Here is a 22672-nt window from a genome sequence, read left to right as displayed (position 1 = left end):
AAGCAAGACTATAAGATGGTGCAAAGAGTGAGGAGAAAAGAGAAGACAGGAGTTGGAAATAAAACCAGATACTGCCATCAGTTCACAGAAGAGAAGGAGGTGGATTACCACAGACATGAGCAAGCATAAGTCGAATGGGACAGGAACTCCAGCTGGGTCTGTGGTCTTAGTGGGAAACAGGGACAGCTAAGGGGCAGGAGGTTGTCATGCAGTTGAAAGAACTCTCATGGGAGTGAAGATGCAGGCAGGGGGACAGCAGAGAGGGGGTCAGGTGGTTCAGGGGACGGAGGGTCTTGCAGGTAGTCAGCCTCTGAGTAAAGATGAGGCTGAGGCTCAATCACTTGGTTGATTCTGGGACGCAGCAGGGACATTTACTCAGTATGAAGAGGTCAGAGACCCCGAGAAGGAAAATCTGTACCACAGGCCCAGTTACATGAGCTGTGAGTGAAGACCACCCACTTTGTTTGGGATAGAGAGAGGCTCACCTTGCATGGATCTGACCAGCTCTCCCCTGCCAGACCTGCCTGATGCAGCTTCATGGCCAGCACATTCACACAGGGGCCCTTTCACCTGGAGACCCTGGGCTGAAGCTCCCAAGCACATTTTGATCACAAGAAGCAATGAGTATGGCTAATGGAGCCTTCTACTCTAAGGTGCCAGAGCAGTTTCTGCGTGAGACTGTGCCCCCCTCAGATCTAAACCACTTTGCATTTGAACCATCTTCATCAACTCTGTCTAAGAGTGTCAACAAGTTTCTTCAGTTTTGTTTTGAGAGGGAAAAAAAGAAATGAAGAGGGACGTGCACCAAAATAACCAGCTTTAACAAACGGCTACTGGTTTAAAAATAGTGCAGGGGCTTAAGTTTTTGCCTTTATCTCAGTGGTTGACCTTGCTAATACAGTATGTAGATCTCTTGCCAACTAATCGGTGGACTGTAAAGCACGGCTTCAAGCTGTGGTCAATGATCTGTAACAGGAATGAATGAGAGGGTTTTAGCAGCCAGGATCTGTAGCCTACTATCTGTATCTGACAGCTGTCACCCTCTCTGCAGAGGCCAAGGCCTAGACCTTCATTTAAAAGCAGCATGGCTGATCAGATTACTGGGACAGTGTGTCAAAACTGACTGCGCTGAACCAGGGAGACAGAAAGTGAATCTATAAATAGCGGTCTCACTGCCTCCATGAGCACTAAGGGGAGCCGGCAGAGAGCAGCAAATGCAGTGTCTTGTCTCTGCAGCAGGGACACAACCACAGCAGATCAGAAGTCCTGCTCCATGACAGATATAATGGGATGATCAGCTTCATGGGCAAGAATTTAAGAGAGTTACATTCTTGGCATTGGTAATGGTCGCAGAGCAATAATTGGTCTGAACCAACTTTATGAGCTAACAAGTTTCCCCAGCACTTAATAATGTCCTCGGGGCACCAGGACACAGCAAGTCACCTTTCCTATAATGTGCTGGCTGTCTGCTTCTGACAGTCCATGGGGACTGCCAGCGTTGAGAAACAGAGAGTGATAAAATAAGAGGCTCTCCACTTGATATCTATTACAGATGTCAACTGGGTCTTCGACTAGAACAGCTGCACAAAGTACTTGGGAGTGCGGGCGTCGTGAGGGTGAGTTATCTAGACCCTGCTGATAGTGCGCCTTGATGCTGGACACCATGGGTTATAAATGAGCCAGCTGACATTTTATGGTATGTACCACCTCTTCCAAGAGCCATTTGTCACTCTTCAAGGTTTCCACTGATAAAACCAGGATGCCTAAAAATTTGTCAACAGCCCCAGAAAGTAAGCCTGTGGTCAGGTGGGAGGGTGAGAAGCATGTGCCTGCCGTCTGCAAGGCCACAGATGGAGCATGCGGGCCATGAGGTGTCAGAGGTCTCTTCAGGTCACAGAGCTCTACCAGCTTCAGTGTGGCTGCCAAAGACATGGACGTGGAGATGGGGCATTCAGAGGCAGGGCCTCAATGACCTGGAGGAGGTGGGAGGTAGGCAAGTGATTTGTTCCCAAGGTTGTGCAATTGTCCTGGCTCTTTTGTGAAAAGGTCAACTTAAACACAATTTTCAAAACTAACAAAAACAAGAAAAAAGAAACACTATTAACACTAGTGACAACTTGCCTAATCAGGCACTGTTCTCAGAGTGCCATGTACACATGCCAGCCAGTCCCCACAACCCAATGACACAGGGCCCCGTATCATCCCAATTCTATGGATTAAAACCCAGGACACAGAAGGTTAAGTAAACTGCTCAAGGTCACACAGCAAGAGAAAAAGTCAGTATTCCAACTCCGGCAAGCTGGCCCGTGAGCTACTCTGTGTATTCTTCTTTACCCCCAAAACAGCCCCCCCCCAAGAGGAAACTGTATTAGAAAGGGGAGTTGTGCACAGATTGGGTCCAGGGACTCACTGGACTATGGAGGACTGAAAAATAAAGAGGAAGGACGAAAAGACTCTCTGTTCTGATGCCTCTCTGACTGCAATGTGTCCCAGTCTCCAAGAACCATGTTGGGCTGGCGGACAGAAAGAAGTAAGAAACAGCCTCTGAGCAATGGTCTCGGGACTCTCCTGGATGCCACCCTCACCCTGACTTTGGAAAACACCTTTACCTGGGGAGTGAGCAGGGGGCTGGGCCAGGATGGGGCAGGGAGGCAAGGAGGAACGCTGCCCCAGGCCGGCAGGGACAACCTTCCGGCTAACTCTCAGGCCCCCTGGGCAACTGCTGCTGGCCACTTGGGCTCCTGCTGGCCTCTAGGCTGCCTGGAGAGTAGAAAAAGCTCAACTAAAAAGTCACATGTGCTCCTGTGGCTTTAAAAGTGTCACAATGGCTTTCTGTCACTCAATCTTGGAATCCATGATACTGGATCTATGTGGCAGTAACTGGAGATCACTTAATGCAACCTCTTTTATTTAGTGGATCAGAATGCAGTGCCCTGAAAGGTTAAGTGGTTTGCCCAAGGACAAAGGGTCAGGGAGTGGCAGATTCAGGATAAAACCCCAGGTCTGGAGCTCCCAGTGGAAATATTTTTTACAACTCCATATAGCTGTACATGGAATGGATGCCGCACCAGGAAGTCAGTCAATTCAATCAAGTCAAATGTGTGTTTTGAAAAAAGTCAAGAATGAAGAAATAGAGTTTGAAGAACATTCAACATTCATGAGGAGTGCCCATTTCAGGTCATTGGAGACATTTCTCTGGTGCAAAGGTTTTCTTAATAAAGGGTTTCATTGGCCAGTTGGATCGAGACATGCATACGCTGATATTTTGCTTCTGGCAATACCTTAAACCCCCAGTTAGGCGGGTGTAAGAACGGCAATGGCCTTGAGAGTGCACTATGGTTTATACATGGAGTACACATCTTGGAGGATTTGGAGAAATCTACAAGGGATCCAATGCTTTTCCACCTATTGACATTTACAAAGCAGTTTAAATCATGCATGAGAGGCCTCAGGCACATGCAGTTCACAAAACATAACTCTGAGCTCCCAGGGAATTTAAGCTGACCAACACTCTTTATTAGAACCGACAGTGAAAGACAGCTATTGCGAAATTCGCACCAGAAATGCAATACCAAGATGACAGCCTTAATGCCAGTGGATATATTATGTAGATTACCTGACTCAAATCTTTCTTGTTAAATAAGTTTCACGCATTCTTTTTCCTCCTCAAGAATATCCTTCTGGCTTCACTGGGGAGAGTGTCCTTCAGTTCCTTGATCATTCATCTGTTCTCCGGTATTTTGGATATGCTAACTTAACATGAATGATCAGACAGAGATATTTAAACAGTGGGAAAACTGCTAAACCTGTAAATGAACAACAGAACTGAAACATGAATTAAGTATTATTTTTTGTATAATGTTCCAATATTTAGTAGTTTCAGAAAAGAAACATTTCCCATTTCCCAAAACTGATCCATGCTAGATATTCAATTCCCATGTAAGCTAAGATTATAAGTATATGATATATATAAATACAATTGTAAATTAAAGATAATTTCACATGTGTGCTTTCATAGGTCGGGAATTTCAAGGAAATAAGGTTCTAATAGAAATTTCCAAGGACAAAAAGCAATAAACACCCCCTTTCTTCACAAGTCTTCAGAGAAACCAAAATATGATGTGGATGCTTTAAATGCTGCTCGACTAGGAGACAGAAGGAAGAGGTCAACACGGCTAAGTCCAGGAAAGGAAGCTGCCTCTGACTTGGCCCTGGTGAGGCTGGCCCAGGGCGACTCTGGCAGAGCCTGCACTGGAGCGCAGCGCCCCTCTCTGGAGGCCTCTTGGCTCCCCCGTGGATATGGGTCAGCGTATGGGCTTTCTGTGCTAGACTTTGCAACTTGCCTCAACCTCACCTGTTAAATGTTAAATACATTAAATGTCATCACTGGGGGCTGGGACTATGGCTCAGTGGCAGAGCACTTGCCTGGCATGTGTGAGGCTCTGGGTTCTATCCTCAGCACCACATACAAATAAATAAAATAAAGGTATTATGTCCAACTACAACTTAAAAAGTTGTATTTTTAAAAAATGTTATCACTGCTAAGTGAAACCCAGCTGCACTCAGGCCATGAGAGTAGAGGGTCACAGGGTTGGAGCGCTGTCTGTGGCTGTGAGCAGCGTGTCTCCAGCGGCCTTGAGCTTGACACCTGCTGTGTTCTAAGGATCAACCAAGCAGCACAGAGTCCCTATGCACAAAGCTGTCACTGTCTCAGTAAACCATACCCTGTTCTCATAATTATTAATAATTTTCAAATACATAGAGATGCTTCCATGATTATTAAGATACATTTTCCTTTAAAAACCAAAACTTAATTCTTGGTAACCTTCTATTTATTTTATTATGGACAATTTCCATAAAAGTAGAGAGAACTCTGTAATCAACTCCTATCTACCATCACTCAGTTTCAACAATTATCAACTCATGACCAACCTGGTTCCATCTCTACCCTGCCCATTCCATTACTCCCATCTTCCCAGGTTACTTTGAAAAATTCTCAACACTATGGTGAAGATGTGGGGGGAAAGGCACACTCATACGTTGCTGGTGGGACTGCAAATTGGTGCAACCAATCTGGAAATCAGTATGGAGATTCCTCAGAAAACTTGGAATGGATCCACCATTTGACCCAGCTAATCCACTCCTTGCTTTATACCCAAGACTTAAAATCAGCATTTACAGTGATGCAGCCACATCAATGTTTATAGCAGCTCAACTCACAATAGCTAAACTCTGGAACCAACATAGATGCCTTTCAACAGAGGAATAGATAAATAAACTGTGGTATATACACACAAAGGAATATTACTCAGCCTTAAAGAAGAATGAAATGACGATATTTGTTGGTAAATGAATGGAGTTGGGAGAATTTCATGCTAAGCAAAATAAGCCAATCCCAAAACACCAAAGGCCAAATGTTTGCTCTGATATGTGGATGCTAACTCACAATTAGGGCATGGGGGTAGAGAAGAATAGAGTTACTTTAGATTAGATAGAGGGGAGTGAAGGGAGGGGAGGGGGTTGGGGTTAGAAGGATAGTACAATGAATTGGACATTATTACTCTGTGTGATTCTTCATCATATACAACAAGAATGAGAAATTATACTCCCTTTATGTAAAATGGGCATTCTACTGTCATGTTTAACTAATTAGAATAAATAAAAAATTAGTAAAAAATTATAATTAATAAAAAGTCAAGCCAGGAAAAAAAAAGAAAAACAAATTTCAACACTGCATCCTTATATCCATGTGTATTATAGATGCATTTTGTATTCAGAAAAATTATAAGACAATAAAGGTACAGCTGTTATTACACAGGACAGTTTCTTAACATTTGGAAATTATCCTTAGACTATAAAATAAGAAAATAAAGTTTAAAACTGAGGAACTACTTTGCAAGATGTTTCCGTGGATCTCAATCATTTATTCAAGAGCTGAAAATTTCTAATTTTTTTGCGACCATGAGGAGCTAACAAGATGTGTGTAGTTGGTGTTTAATGAATGATTTCCAAATGCATTCCTGAATGATTCCCACTATATATGCAAATATAAATACACTGTGTTATTGTAACCAAAGCCCAGAAGTGAATATATTAATAGAGGAGGCTTGAAAGAAAACCTCCATAAGGGGGTTTCTGCTAGTGTTAAGTGAGACATGTATCCTGCATCCTGTAATCTAAGTAGCAACTAATCATGCATCCTATGGGCAGGACACCGCCTTTTGAAAGACAATGATAAAGAAAGTACAGGTACCTTTCTATGTGCTGGGCATAAGAACACATGGAAAATAACCTGTTGGGTATCTCAGATTATGTATGGCCACGGTGATCCTTCAGACACTTGGGCACTGAGAAGACGGTGGTGGCCTGACACCTGTCACCATCTAATGGACTTCTCCCACCGTCTTCTGTGCTCACTCTTTGTCTTACAGTTATGCCTTTTAAAAATCACAGCCCTGAATGAATGACGTGATTCCAACAGAACTGATAGCTGATGAAACAATGCAAGAAAAATACTCTGATGGTGACCTCCAGAGAAGCCAAGAGACATCAGGCTAGTGGAAGTAAGATCGCTCATTATACAGGACTTTACATTTTACTTTGCATTCAAATAAAAGCCAACCTAAACATTCTTACAGATATTACATTTTGAAACTAGCCATAAAATACTTCCAGAAAGGAAGCTTATGTCAGAAAATCCATATGCATCTTGGATTTTTTTTCACGGTGAGCAAGCTTTCTGTATCACAGATGGTTAACATGGAAAAAGATGCAGCGGTGATATGGAGTAAGTGAAGATCACTGATCTGAAATAGTCCATAATTACCATTTTAAGGGCAGACACCTGTGTGCCGAGAGAACATCCACACGCAGTACCTTCCTTCTCAGGAGCATGAGGTGGAAGGACGCTCTGCATGTCCTCCATGTCTCTGGCCTTCCGTGGGTTTTCAGTTCTACGGGTGGCAAAGAGTCAGCCCATGTGAAGGAAGACCGGGTGGACCCAGTCTCGCTGCCCCCCTGCTGGGTGCTGAGCGCCCCTCTTCATTCTCTACCCAAACATGTCAAGAGCGTAAAGCAAATTTCAATAGTACACAAATAGAATATTGTCCTGCAGTGAGAAGCAGAGCTCATTAAGACAGACGCACCAGAGGGACCTACTAACATCCTTTCCTTCTGAAAAATTTTCTCCTATCAAAAAACTGAGCTCAACAGAGAAATGGCACACACAACTGGGGACAATGAATACAGGTGGAAATCCTGCAGGAGGTCACGCTCGGAAAAGGGTCTCCTTCATTTCAGCATTTAATGGTAAGAGTTCAGTTCCTTAAAATCCCACTCCCAGGTACCCATAGTTACACCAGGGAAGAAGCGTCATTGAGTCCCCCGCCAGTCCTCCTGCAGCTCGTGGCCCTGCATGGTAGTGGGAGCCCAGTCTTCCCTAAGGCAGTCGGTCCATTCTGACACAGCCCTCTCTCTACTTGTGATTGAGACACATGGAGGAGCTTCCTGTCCACTTCAGCGTCACCTCATTTTTCCTTGCTCTGTCCTGAGAGATCATGCGGTCAGTCCCTCTCTTTCACTCGAAAGGATTCTGAGTACTGCATTTCAAAATGTCACCCTTTTCCTCTACTGTCCTCCGGTAAACGTTTATCACGGTGGTTTCCACAGATCCCAGGACAGGGCTTCAGGGACATCCTGGTCCCCGCCGGCTCCTTTGCCTATCTGTCGCTCTCCAGGCCTCCCAGTGCTCCCCATGACACATGGCTTCAGGAACCTCTCATTCACTATTTGCTTATCTGTTGATCCACTCACTCAGGAAACACTGAGAGAACCTCTTCTAGGTGCTCTGGACACCAAGAAAACAGAGGTTCCTGGGCCAGTGTAGTGGGGCAAGCAGACATGGGCATACCCTGAACTCTGCTTGTTTACAAAACCCAACAGCCATGATGTAAATGAGCAAGTATTCCTTTTTTATTTTTTTTTTAACATTTGCTTTTTAGTTACCTTTATTTTAGTTTTACTTGGTTCTGAGGATCAAACCCAGAGCCTCACACATGCTAGATGAGCATCTACCTCTGAGCCACAACCTCAGCCCACAAGTCTTCTTTTAAAAAAATTAAATAAAAAAAATCTTTGACATAGAGTTTTACTGAGTTGCCTAGGTGGGAAGTCCTGGGCTCAGGTGATCCTCCCTCCTCGACTTCTCGAGCAGCATCAACAAGTGCTCCAGGATCACTTTGGGATCTGCTGGCCTCTCGATTCGGATCCCACTCTAGGCTACTTCTCTACTTGGAGTGAATTTTTCTGGAGACTTGGTAGACTGTACCATGTAGCAGACACTGAGCTGTCCTTCAGCAGTGGCCCCTCTTCTCTGCCAGCAGAAAACCCCAGGTTGTTCCAGTGTCAGCCCAGGAGATACCATGGGGTCCACACTAACCTGTGCTGCTACGACTGGTTTGTGGTAAGCATGGGGCCTCGCCCAGGTATTAAGATTTAGAGAAGGAAAACTAAAGTAAGGAAGTCTGCTTTGGGATCTCTGGAAAGGATTTTCTTAATAAAAAGAAAGACAAGTTAAAGAGAAGGTCTGTCCTCTTCCTCTCTCCCGTGGGCACACGGTGTGGGTACCCAGTGTTGGCAGCCATGACAGCCGCTTTATCTACGTAGGCAGAAGTGGCAGAGGACAGACCAGCGCTCACCTGGCAGCCCGGCCATCTCATGATGAGCGGGCCTTCTGCTCCTCCCAGCCCCAGTGTCCTAACTGGCCAGAGCGTACCCAGCCTTAGTGCGTCTCGGTGAGGGGCTGACTGACAGGGGAAAGAAAGAGGCCAACTGGAGGGTCTGGAGGGGAGTCTAGGGTCCTAACGCTACAATGGAGAGAGAGAGAGAGAGAGAGAGAGAGAGAGAGAGAGAGAGAGAGAGAGAGAGAGAGAGAGAGAGAGAGAACAGAGATGAAGGAAGATTTAAGTTTGGTTGCGACGACAGTCCTGCGCTGGCCTGGCTTGGCAGTGCTCCACTGGGGCAGTGAACAGGAGCTACCTCATCCCATGGGTGCTCTCAAAACTTTCTGTGGTGTGGTTTGTCTGCAGTGAAGCGGGCAGTGCTCTGACCCCCACAGAACGATGCGGTGTCTCTGCGCCAGCTCTTGCCATCTCCTGTCCAACTGCTTTTACGTGGTTCTGATGCTTTAAAATACATAACCACGTCCAACAGAAACACCAGTTACATTTTCCTGGTGTGGGTTATCGAACATTTAGTCCTCAATCCTCAGGCAAAATTAGAAGCCAAACAAAAGTTCTGGGAAAAACAGAAGAACTTACAGACTACGCTGTGGTGAGCTTCCAGGCCTGAGACTCTCTGTCCTGGTCTTCAAAAGCATCAGGAAAACAAAATCTTCTGCCTTCTCAAACTGACACCTAACATGCATCTTCTAGGATCAAACTTGGTCCATTTGCAAAGTGCTAATAATTTTTAAAAATCCTTTTGATAATTAGGTGTGGTGGTCCACGCCTGAAATCTCAGCAACTTGGGAGGCTGAGGCAGGAAGATCACAAGTTCAAAGCCAGCCTTAGCACCTTAGTGAGGCCCTATATCAAAATAGAAAATAAAAAGGGCTGGGGACATAGCTCAGTGGTAGACAGCCCTGGGTTCAGTCCCTAGAACTATAAACAACAACAACAATAACAACAATAAACTTTTGATACAAAGTTTGCTAGAAAAAATTAGAAATAATCTCTAGGACTGTCTTTCTAAAATGCCAGTTCCAAAGTCTGACCCCAGCCCAACACGGACAGTGGAGGCTACCAGAGGCCCATGGGAGAGTGACCAACACAGCAGGCAGCCCCTCCTCTTGACCCCAGTGCTCATGGAGCACAGATGTGCCTGTTTGCAGCTGTGTGCACATCAGTACTGACCAAGTGCCAATCAGGACAAGCAGAGTGGCCTGGTGGCAGAGGTCTGCTGTTTTATCAGGAGATGACGTCTGAATGAAGAGAGGGACCAGCCCAGTGAGCCTAGGAGGCGACAGAGCTTCCAGGTGAGGCTGGTTGGAAGGCCAGTGCGGAGGCAAGTGCAGCTGTGGCTGCAGCAGGGTGGAGGGAGCGTGGCGGGGAGCATGGTGGGGTGGATGCGGTGAAGACCTTGTGCTCAGTGTGGTGAGGAACCAGTGCAGGAGTCTGAGAACGCTGGACTCTGTTTTTTTCTTTTTTTGGTCTCTCTGCCTCCAATGCTTTGCTGACCACAGTTTTAAAATTGAAATCATTATTGGTAGGGACAAGATGTAGCGTGTGACAGTGGGAAAGGGGGTTTGTGGACAGAGGCAGATTGAGGCACGACCACCAGAGGGCAGGGGGTCAGAAGTGGATTGTCCTGGGGCTTAGATGACAGCTTCTTTTCCTGGTGGCATCTCAGTGGAAGGGAAGGAGTGAGTTGGATACTAAGATCTTCAACCAAAAAGGGGCAGAGTCAGCCTAAGGGGGGCAGAAGCGATCTCATCTGATGACATGGTTATTAAGATGAAGGGGGAATAAGGTATCCATATTTAGGAAGAAGGAACATAAGAGAGAAGCAAGAAGATCCTTGTCTCTGCCTCATTCCTACAAGTGTGTTTGCACTTGGAAACATGTCCTGCCCACACATGCAATCTCCTCTATAGAGTGAAGAACACAGCACAGTTTTAGCTTGACAATCTAGAAAGGAAATAAAATGAGTCAACTCTTTACTGTTTTCCTGGTAACTACACTTTCCCCTCGAAGATTTGAGAATACTCAGGAAGGGTTCCTACTGTAGGTTTTCTGAAAGCTGAAGCGTATGCCTTTAAAAAGCAAACATTTAACTGTTTCAGAAGAAACCTCCCTGCATCTGTATTTAAACATTTTCTACCACCGATGACCTCGAGCTTATTCTTATTTCCATATTCTCTCTCCCTCTCGTCTTGTGGCACAGGGGACTGAACCCAGGGCCTTCTGCATGCTAGGCAAGTGCTACACCACTGAGCTACATCCCCAGCCAGTTTTGTTCCAAGACAGGGTCTCCTTAAATTGCCCAGGTTGGCCTTGCACCTACAACCCTCCTGCCTCAGTCCCCTCTGTAGGCTGAGCTCCAGGTGTGGGCAGCATCCTGCTCCACCGTCTCTTGATAACCAGAGGTGACCGTTATGGAGATCAGCACTTGTATCTGTCCTGATGGTGACCCCAGCTGCTTCTGAGGGTGTCTGTGGTGTATCCGCTCTTCCCTGCAGGGACCCCACAGCTATCAGGGGGAACTCGGGAGGATGAGGGGCTGGCACAGAGACAGCGATTGGCTTCTTCTTGCTATGGCGGCTGCTTCTTACTGTTGGCAGCATAATGGCAATTTGCTCCTGAATTCTGTGTAGAGTGTTGGCTCGGGGCCTGGGGGTAGGGACACCTGGACCTGGGAACCAAGAGCTGGGCTCTGGGAACAACATAGGCTGCTCAGAACCAGGTCCTGTTTTTGCCAATAGGTCCTGGGGGACCTCTGGCGCCTGACAGTGAGGCATCTCCATGCTCACGGGAGCCCGGAAGAGAAGAGTAGCTGGGAGCTTCTTGCCCACCAGCAACTAGAAAGGTCCTGAGAGAAGGTGCAACCACTGGCTTGGAGGCCGCCCACAGAGAAGGTTCCAGAGACTGCAGGGCTCTCCTCTGGGTGCTCTCAGCTATTTAGGAAAGTGCTACTGCTCCCCGGAGCCTCAGCCGCTCTGCTCCAGCTCTGGAAGGGCTGCTGGAAGGAGGGCCTGGGGTCCCCTTGTGGTCCCGCGCGGCTGGCCGTTGGACGCGCACCAACACAGAGGTGATACTGACAGTCAGCATCAGATCTGACTGCTCCCGACAACCCCTGTGATACGGCAGCCTCCGGGACCCGTGGACACATCTGTGAGGGATGTAGGAGCTGCCATCTGCACAAGCTGCATTATTTAACTGCGCTGGCACTGATTAACATTTGCTGTAACCTATGGTAATGGGCTCTGGGGCTTTGCATGTCTGCTACACAGTGGCAGCTGATGTCTCCTGCTCCATCCTTAAAACAGGATGCTTTAATTTTTAATGGAGCACATGTTCGATTGGCTATACAAACAGGCTAATCTGCAAAGCATGTGCTCAATAACAAGCCCGGCTGTGCCGCCAGCATATCAACACGATTCGGCCAAGCTGGGGAGGAGCGGGTGGGGCTCCTGCCACCTCCGCCAGGCCAGGGCTGTGGGCTGGGAGCCCGGGCAGCGGAGAGCCCAGGAGTGGCGATGATAGACGCAACTGAGGCCTCCTCGGGAGACTCCAAGGGTCTCCAGCTTCTGGGTCCCTGAGAGCATAGCCAGTGAGGAGAGGAGCCGAACATGCATCCGGCAGGTTGAGGCCTCCTATGGAGAGCCAGCTGTGGCACTGCAGAGGAGGCTGCCCTGCCGCACAGGCGGGGCCAGAACCAGGCACTCTCACCCAATGCAGGAGGGGCCCTGAGCTTCACTCGGGGAAGAGACTTCAAAGATGAAACAAACACAGTCAGTCCCTGAGCTCACGAACGCCATCCAAAACAAATAGTGCCCAGGTGAGAAGCAATATGGTGGATGTGGGTACCAAGTTCTCTGGGGACACAGGGAGGAGCCAGCGAGGAGCAGACAATACAAAGGGATGTGAAGGACAGCAGGAGCTCACCAACAGCACGTCAGGTGATAGCCACTTAGGGAGGAGCAGAGTGAGTGGGAGACCCAAGGAGCCCAGTGGACCAGGTTGAGTGGGAGATGGTGGCGTGGACACGGCTGGAAGGAGCAAGAACCTGGTCCAGAGCTCACAGGAATCCCCTAAGGCTAGAGCCAGAGCCTCGGTGGTGCTGTGAAGCAGGTCCCACTGACATGACAGGCGGAATTCTGACAATCGGGGCCTGAAGTCAAAGAGCCCAAGATCCCAGGACAGAACCCTCGGGATGCTGATGGGTGACACAAAGGTCACACCTGAGATGTGGCCCACAGAGTGGGTGAAGAAGAACAGGAAAGGCCAAGTGCAGGCAGAGCACATGGGGCACCAGGCGGGGAATGGCCAAGGAACAAAAGCCAGAGAAGCTTACCCAGCATACCCAGCCATCACAATCCCAGACCCCGTTAGCACCAACTGCTCTTGCACATACCAGTCCATAACCACCTGCGAGATAGCAGGGGCACTGCTCCGGCTCAGGGAGGCTGACAAGACTCCCCAGAGCCACATGGTCACAGCCACAGTGAGAGCTGGAGAGCCACCTGCCACCTCTCAGCCCCAACAGGACACAGATAGGGCCCTAGGGGACACTCTGTGGAAATGGCTCCCACAGCATGACCCTGACACCACCTCCTCCCTGGGGCACTCAGCAAGTGTGCTCAGCAGACTCAAGGTCTGACAAGTCCTGTAGTCAAAAATGACTCACTGGGCCGGGGATACCAGACTCAGATTCGATCCCCAGCATGGCAAGAAAAGAAAAGGAAAAGCTACCAACAGAAACCCCACGTTGAGCTTGGTCCACTCAGCGCTTCCCTCACTGTGCTCAGGACTCTTGAGTTGTAAGTCACCTTCTAACAGGCCCAGGAAGAGCGGGGCCATCCTGTTCCTATGGAGGCAGGGCACGTGTCCTGCTCAGGGCTGCTCTAGTGACCTAGGCAAGACGCGACCACTCTTCTCCCCATACATCCCAACCACCCCTTGCCTGTCTCCACTGTCCTTCCAGAGGCTTCAGTATCTGCCACAATGTGTCTGGTTTTTGTTCATGTTCTTCTCCCTACCAGGTAAGGGACACATCTCCCCGCCAGGTTCTGCGTTCACAGATCTAGATGGGTTACCTGGCACAGCATCCAGCAGATATTGCTGAATTCAGAACTAAAAACTGTCCAGTGGTGAACAGAGCTAAGTCGATTAACATGGGCTCAGAGTGTCCACCCAGGACTCCTTGGCACAGTGCTCCCTGTTGCCTGGAGCCAACTGTCCATAGTGACAGCCGATCCCTGTCCATCTGGGCTGCCACCTGGGAAGCCAGAGTCAGACCTTCAGTGGGTGGGCAGGCTGGCTCTGGACATCTTCCCAGCCTCTGTGGTCCCTGGCTCCCTCTGGCCTGGCAAGGCAGTGATTCTGTTGTTAGTCATCTTATCCTTCTACCTCCAGGATGTCTTTCCTGGTCAAAGGAAGCCACAGAGGTCAGAGAGAAATCTGAGAAGTCTGAATATCCAGGGCAAAGAACATTCCTTGTGGACATGTATGTGTCTTTCCCTGGATGACTGTGTGTCTGGGGACTTGCTTGGGTTGGGGGTTGATTAACTGACCATCCCAAAGATGGGGCAGTTGAATAGTCAAAAGGCCTTTTCAGAAGGTTTCCCAGTGCAACTTAAAAAAAAAGTCCTCTAAAAAGCCATTAGCTCACCAGTATCAGCTTTACCTGGCCTTCCCTAGCCCGTGTTGCCGTTTGAGACCATTATTTTTGTAGTCAGCACAGTCGCCCCTACTTCTTTCCAGTTCTCACTCCATCTTGCTCATTAGAATAATCAGGTCTGTTTCTGTGATGTGCACATGGGTGGAGTCGTGGTTAGCTGCCTCGCTGAGTTGAGTATGTGCGTACATATGTCCAGGACCACAAAAGTACTTCCAAGAGACCCAGGAAGAAGGGGAAGGGTTGCTTGGGTCCAGCCATCACCTAGCCCTGGCCTTTCCAAGTACCCTTCAAGCTGTGACAGGATAAGTGGGGTCTCAGTTCCCCGTGATAGTCTAGGAAACTACAGCACACAGACAAGGAGAACTAGGATCCCGGGCTGCATCTGTGCGCAGAAAGAAAGACGACCCGTGGAGGCCAATCAACCAGATTAGAACACACCCTGAACTCTGCCCAGCATCCCCGGCTTTTAAGAGCTTCACTGATACAGTCTCTGTTGACAAGTCCATTTTCCCTCAAGCTCAGAAGTACAATACGATGGAGGGGACATGCTCATTTCTGCCCCTGAGCAACGGGCCGGAGAGAAGCTGCTCGCACTGCTGCAGCTGCACACTGCGCGCAGGGCCAGGCCTTCCTGCTCCATGCAAGGCCACGTGGACTGCCACCCTCTACTTGGTTATTCAGAAGGTCAACAGGCCTACAGGGAGAGCCCTTCTACAGGACTCAGACGCCCTTCCCTTGTGGGCGCCACGGCTGCTTGGCCAATATGGCGGGAACGGCTTCATCTGCTTCCCATCACTCCAGGAAGCCCAGGGGCTTGTCACTCTGTTCAGAGGTGGGGGGTTTGGGCCATCAAGCACTTTAATTAGTCTGTCTGGAAAAATGAAACTGATCAAATTAAATATTAATCACATATAAACTGTGGAACTAAACCAAGAGGGGAATCATCCGGCAGAAAGGGCCGTCTTTAAATGCAGATTTTTTAACAAAAATTTTCAAAGGCCTCTCCTCTCTGTCCCCTGCCAAGCAAATTGATTTCAAAGCAAAAACAAAGCTATTTTCCAAGCACAACAACGATGTCTAACCAGAAGTTTCCTTTGCTGAAATATTGAATGGAAAATTCAGTTCCTTAAATCTTTCTAAATCTTTGCCTCTGATTGGGTTCATTAATAAACATGCTGATTTTGTTACAGGGAGAGACATATGGTATAATCTGCTAACAGGAAGAAGTATTTTGCATTTTATTGTAGAAAACAAACATGCAAACAGGTTCTCACAGATGGCTTTCTTAGCTTCTGGGAGGGAAAAAAGCTTAATAATGCTTGAAACTAGTTTTTCTCTTTAAGAACAACAACAAAAAAATCCGTGCACATCTCTTGTGGAACTGCCTGTAAATTAGATTAAGTTCCACTCCAAGGTTTTAGCAATTTAGAATTCACTTTTTCTCTTGTTTAAACACACGCACGCTCTCTCCCCCCAGCCCTCCCTTTTCTTCCTTCTGTTCTTTTGGAAATTCTAACTTGCACAGAGAGGCAGAGCAACTCACAATGCTCATGTACCCATCCTCATCCAGAAACAGATCTTTCACAGATATGTTTCCTAGATAATTGATGCTACCCCTTTAAGGTTTTAAAACTGGTCCTGGTGGTGGGTTTCCTTTTAAATAGGCTTCATTTTTGAGATCAGTATGTATGTTCTGAGAAACTGAGGGGACAGCACATGTCCCCTGTCTTCATCCCCCGTGTCCCTAGTACTACCATCTTCATTAGTACGACTGAACTCCAAAGCTGATCCAGACTTCCTCAACTTCTTTCGTTCCAGGGTCCCACCCAGGATGCTATCATATTTAACTGTCATGTCTTGTCAGTTTCTCCAGATTTCCTTGCTTTGGATCACCTTGGCGTTCTTTAGGAGCACGGAGTTGTTTTACAGGACGCCTCACTAAATGGAATTGTCTGAGGCTTCTCCCTAATGGCACTGCGGTTCCAGGTTTGGGAGGAGGAGCCCAGAGGTGAAGTGCCATCTCGGCATCTCCTATCAAGAGTACATCCTTGGCACGATTCAGGTTGCAAGATGCTGGCTTGGTCCCCAGGCTGAAGCAGCTGTGTTGGGTTCTGCCCCGGGGACCTGCTCAGCCTCACTCCATGCTGTGCGCCTGGGAAGGACGTGTGTACTGTGTGCCTGCTGCGAAGGAGGCCAGGTGGTCTCCTTCGTGAGGACGTGGCATCCAGGTAAACTGTGTGGAGTTCTTCTGCGTGAGGGGTCTGTAATGGGGGCCTCTCCCCCTTTACTAACACTGATTCAGTATGGTCTCGTGAATGTGTATTTTATTCTCTGTGTTGTGATCCAACACTTCTTTATTGTTTTGACCAAATGACCCTATTTTGGCCACCAGGAGCTCTGTGACATTCCTGTCCATGTGGGCTCTGCCTTTCATCCAGGGTACGTCTCCTTCTGGCACGGTGAAGCACTCAGGCTCCTCTCCCATACCTCCTGCCCAAGTTCCAGAATGGCTCAGGATCCCTGGCTCTTTTCCCTGGAGAACAGTACCAGAGCCTGAGGTCCTCGGAGAAGGTGCGCTTGTTGACAATGGGTGATGGTCTCTGTTAGGCCATCTCAGCTGGTTAAGTTATACTTAATCTTCTGTGTACACAGACCTGAACGTGAATTCACACTGATGTCTCAAACTCTGGTCCATTACTGAATGAATTAGTCTAGCCCTCTTTTTTTTTTTTTTTTTGTTTATCTGTAAATTCCAACTTTAATACTAAGAAGCCTTGTTAGATGGTGGATCACTGCATGTTTCTGTAATAGTCCTCAGTGGGGACCTTTTATAGGAGCCAACCTGTTCATTTTGCAGAGAATGGGGCTGAGCTTTTGTGAGAACACAGTGTCATCACTATGAAGAATCTCTGATCAGCTTAGTTATTAATTTTTGGTTCAGAATCCAGAGATCCTGAAGGACTAAAGCAATGGGTTGATGCTAACAAGTCACAAAGCACCCCTCAGGCATACTTCTAGAGTATGCACTTACATTTGATCATCTGTCACAGAAGAAATGGGAAGGTCCCTGGGATTCTGGCTTGTAGGACCAATACCCTCAGAGTCTACCAAGACTGAGGGGTCATTGTCCACTGACCTGACCCTGCTGCTCTTCAGCTCTTGAGCAAAGGTTATGCCAGTAGGTGACCAAGAAAGAAAGAAATACACACACACACACACACACACACACACACACACACACGCACGGGTATAGATGCATGTGTGTGTGTGTGTGTGTAAATACTTCAAGTGCTTTTTCAATGCCCCCCATTTTTAGCTAACATCCTTTCACTTTTTTTCATTTGCTTTCAGCTTTCAGTTTGCCTCTTCTCCAATACCCTTCCTAAAACACAGCTGCAAAAACAAAATAAAACCAGCAACAACCTAGAAAAACCAAATACCCATGCCTGCTAACACAGCATGCAGGCTTGGCAGTGAAGTCCAGCGCAGGTCTGAGGTTCTCCAGAGAGTTACATAAGTGGGTCTGGAGGACGCCTGGCAACTGCCTCTGCCTAGTCAGGGCTTTTGCACACGGAGGGACTATCACTTCTGCTCTGGTCAGGAGGCTGAAAGAACTGTCCACTAAGAGAAGCAACAGGAAACCACAAGTCCATGCAAAGTGGCGTTTCAACTCTTCTGCCACAGCAGTCACCTGGCTTTCCCCCTCGTGTCCCTAAGGCTCACTTGGAATTGCAGAAGTTATGCATTGTATACCTTCACCTACATCTCAATGTAATCATGGAATTTTGCCAGAATATTAGGTCAGTTTTAATTCTTAAAATTCTGTGTCAGGCAACCAAAAAATAAATAAGAGTTATCCATAAGGATAAAGAAGAAACAAAACTGTCTTTATTCCTGGATAGTAAAACCTATACATAAAAAATACCAAGGAAGGGGCTGGGGTTGTGCCTCAGAGGAAAAGTGCTCACCTAGCATGTGTGAGGCACTGAGTTTGATTCCCCAGCATCACAAAAAAATTAAATAAAGGTATTGTATTTATTTTAAAAACCTTTTAAAAATTTTTTTTAAAAAAAATCCCAAGGAAGCTGGGTGTAGTGGTAAACTCCTGTAATCCCAGTGGCTCAGGAGGCTGAGACAGGAGGATTGCAAGTTTAAGGGTAGCCTCACCAACTTAGTGAGACTTTGGACTGGGGGATGGAGATTGGCTCAGTAATTAAGCACTTCTGGATTTAATCCTCAGTACTTAAAAACAACAAAACTAAGGAAAAAACCCAAAACCCAAGGAATCCTTAAAATTGCTACTAAACACAATAAAAAGTTGGAAAGTAACAGGACATAAAAATCAGTGTGTGAAAATCAATTGTATTTCTACATTCTAACAATTAACAAACTGAAAAATAAGTTTTTGAAAATTCCATTCATAACACCACCAAAAGGTTGACAATACTTAGAAACAAATTAAACAAAATCAGTATAAGATGTGTATGCTGAAAACTAAATAAATTGAAGATCTAAAGAAATGCAGAGATATTCCATATTCATGAGGTGGAAGACTCATTATTAATAAGAAGGAATTCTGTCCAGAGTGACCTGCAGATTAAAAGCAATCTCTAGGAAAACATAAGCAGACTTTTTTTTTTTTTAAGAAATTGAGAAGATGATCCTAAAATTACAATAGAAATACAAAGGACACAAAATACTTGAATCTTAAAAAAGAAGGAAGTTGGAAGACTTGCAGTTTCCAACTGCAAAACTCCCTACAAAGCTACAGTGGTGAAGACAGGCTGGTGTTGACATGGGGACAGACACACCCATCAAAGGGACAGGAGTGAAGAGTCCAGGAAGAAACCCTGGTATTTACACTCCATTGATTTTTTAAAAAAAATATAATTTATTTTTTTAGTTGTAGTTGGACACAATGCCTTTGTTTTATTTACTTATTTTTATGTGGTGCTGAGGATTGAACCCAGGGCCTTGCACATGCTAGGTGAGTGCTCTACCACTGAGCCACAGCCCCCACCCCTGCACTGATTTTTGACAAAAGTGACAACATGTTTTAGTGGGGAGAATATCTTTTTATCAAATAGTACTGGGTCACCTGCATATCTTCATGCAAGAAGATGGATTTAGGTTATGTTTTGGTATTGGTGATTGAACCCAGGGGCGCTTAACACTGAGCTACATTCCCCATCGTTTATTTTGAGGCAGTATCTTGCCCAGTCTGGCCTCAAACCCATGACCTTCTCCGGAGTCACTGGGATTATAGGTGTGCACCACTCTTCCCACGTGGATTCAGATTCTTATTTCACACCAGACACAAAAAATTAACTGGATCACAAATATCTAAATATACAAGCTACAAATAAAACTTTTTAGAAGAAAATACACAAGAAAGTCTGAAAGTTTTTGTTTAGGCAAAAGAGTTTTAGAACAACAAAAGTACAATCCATTAAAGAACAAGTGATAAATAGGACTTCATCAAAATGGAAAAATTTTGTGCCTTAAAAGACTGGTGAGGAGAGAATATTTGCAGATTGTCCCTTCAGAGTCTGTGAGGGACTCTTCAAAGTCTCCTGTGGGGAGACAGACAGGCCACTTTAATATGTCTCATTAAGGAAGACACACCAATGGCCAGGAATAGTGGAAATGTGTTTGACGCCATGTTGTCAGGAAAGTGCGAGTTAAACCTACACGAAGCAAGATGCGATCATCAAAATCCCAACAACACCACATGTGGGTGATTTGTGGAGAAAGAGGAGCCTTATGCATTGCTGGGGAAGTGGAAGATGGCAGCAGCACCTGGGAAAGCAGCCTGGCCATCTCTTAAAGGGAAGTTAAACAGGGCTGTATCACACGGCCCAGAAACGTCATTCCTTACATCTACCAGGAGAAGGGAAAGCAAAGCCTGCGTCCACTAAAGACTAAGTATGAAGGCTCAGAGCAGCGTCACTGCCAAGAACCCCTCACGAACATGATCCAAACTCCATCGTCCGGTGAACAGGCAAATTAAGTGTGGTACGGACACAGTGGATACCGTCCAGCTACCAACTGCTGATGGACATGACTGGCCACAGATCATCCAAGAAAACCAGCCTGATGAGAAGAGCCCATATCACATGATCCCATTCCTGTGAAATGTCCAGGAAAGGCAAGACTACAGGGGCAGGTGGCAGACCAGCGGTTGTCATAGCCTGGGTGATAACAGGGACGAAGCAGAAGCGCAGAAGAGTTTTCTGGAATGATGAAAATGTTCTAAACTGTGCTGCAGTGGATGGGGTTACACCCTGTAAACCTACTCAACACTGCTGAATGATACACTCAGTATGGTTGGATCTCACTGCATGGGAATTGTGTGTGAATAAAGCTGTTTAAAACAAACTGATGAGTAATTAAAGACAAGACACACAATGGAAAATCAGAAGATGCAACCCTAGACAGAGCTGCTCAGCCTGCCCATGCGCTCTGGATGGCAAGCTCTCCACAGGGGCTCTCCTGGCTGGACTCGACAGGCCTTGTAGAAAGCCCCCATGTTCTCTTGGACCCTCTCGGTTACAATTTGGTTGACATCTCAAGCAGGTGACATTCTTTACCGCACACTCTGCCTGGGCCAACTTCTGCCAGAGGCACTTTGTAGTAGGAATATCTCTTACTATTTCTCCTTCACTTTTTGTTACAGAAAATTCCAAACAAATACAGAAATAGACAAAATAGTCTCACAGACTCCCAGGGAACCATCTCCAAACTTTAACAGGCAGCACCTGATGGCCAGTCCTGCTTCATGTCTTCTCCCCACATCTCCCGGTCTTAGCTAAGGCTTCAGAGAGCCAACACATCTATTATGCTGAGATGAAAAGAAAAAAAAAAGGAAAACACAAACAGCTGTGAGCTCTCAAAATATCCGGTGAGAAGAGGCAAAGGAAAATGATCCTCTGGCCATGACACAGAGCCTCATGAAGAAGGAAAGGCTTGGCTGAGGCACAGGAAACATACGGTTAACGTGGAGGTCAAGGAGACTTGTCGTCCACACTGGGGCTATGCCTGGTGGAAGGCCAGTGGGAGATTTTCTAGAATCATCTGCTCATCCACAGAGGGTGAATGAGGTCAACCTTCTCCACACACCGGGCTCCACTCAGGGCAGGTGGATAAAGTGATTTACCAATGCTCCTCCTCGCACCCTGGAGGCGGCAATCACTTGACCTGGGCCAGCAGCCTGCCTTGAGCTGGTCATTCTCTTGATCACCCAGTGAACTTGAACAGCATAGGAACTTCCCTCCAGAGATGCCATAAGCAAACTCTGCAGGCTCTTCTGTCCTCAAGGCAGCCCAGTCCGAGAAATCACTTTGTATCCAAAATCCAAGCCAGGGCTCAGCAGTGTCCCTTCCCACCCTGCTCTAGGGTGGCTACAGACCAGGCCTGGCCACCCTGCAGCATTCCAGGGCTTTCCCTCTAGGTTTTAAATTCAGGGTCTCTTCAGAACACTGTTCCCTGAATCCCTATCTTGGATTAAAGAGTTAGGAGCCATCTAGGAAGGGAAATTTCAGTGCTGGCCAAAGTTAGGCTTCCTAGGAGCCTGGGTAAGGTCCCCTAGGCCCCAGCTGTTAGAGAGAAGAGTCCAGTGTCCATGCACAGAGCCCTAGGCTCCCAGCAGTGCTCAGCCTTCTGGACCTTCCAGCGTGTCTGGACCCGACTAAGTACATGAGCCTCCATTCTGGGGGAGAAAACTGTCACCAGTGCAGATCAAAGCCCCCAAAATGTGCCAACGACACTCAGATGTCAAGGAAAGCCTGCTCAGACTCCAGTGGAGCCCGCTTTACCAGGTGGAAACCCCACCTCTGACCAGAAAGCCGGAAGGGTCTGCTGATTGCTGAGAGGAAGGAAGGTCTTTACTACTAAAATTTTAAAAACAAGTCCTAACTGAAGGCCTGACTTCCCATGTGACTTTGAGAAAGACATGTTGCCTCTGGTCCCCACCCTACCAGCCTGGTCACTCTCTGACACAGGCTATTTCAGGTTCGGAGGGAGAAGTGAGATTTGAGGGGATTGATTCATGAACTGCCCTCAGTGTCCAGTGACTGTGTCTGGTCCATCTACCGGAAACAACCAAGATCTCCACCTGTCTCTGTGATGAGTGGATCTCGCAGGCTTTCACTCCTATATTTTGGCAGCAAACCTCCTTTAGGTAGTTATTAAATTTTAAATATAGAATCCAGGCACCAAATCCTAAAGCAGAAAAGACATACATAATTTGGGTTAATTAAAATGCCTCCAAGTGAAC

General features: G+C 46.9%; 1 protein-coding gene across 7 annotated transcripts in view; it reads right to left on the bottom strand.

The window, feature by feature from the left end:
* The window catches only part of Auts2 (activator of transcription and developmental regulator AUTS2), a 1065696-nt gene that overhangs the window by 183036 nt on the left and 859988 nt on the right, over positions 1 to 22672 (bottom strand). The gene's annotated exons all lie outside the window — the stretch shown is intronic.

The sequence above is a fragment of the Ictidomys tridecemlineatus genome, chromosome 10 (assembly GCF_052094955.1).
Source record: "Ictidomys tridecemlineatus isolate mIctTri1 chromosome 10, mIctTri1.hap1, whole genome shotgun sequence".
Lineage (NCBI taxonomy): Eukaryota > Metazoa > Chordata > Mammalia > Rodentia > Sciuridae > Ictidomys > Ictidomys tridecemlineatus.
This window is presented reverse-complemented; position numbering and strand designations above follow the sequence as displayed.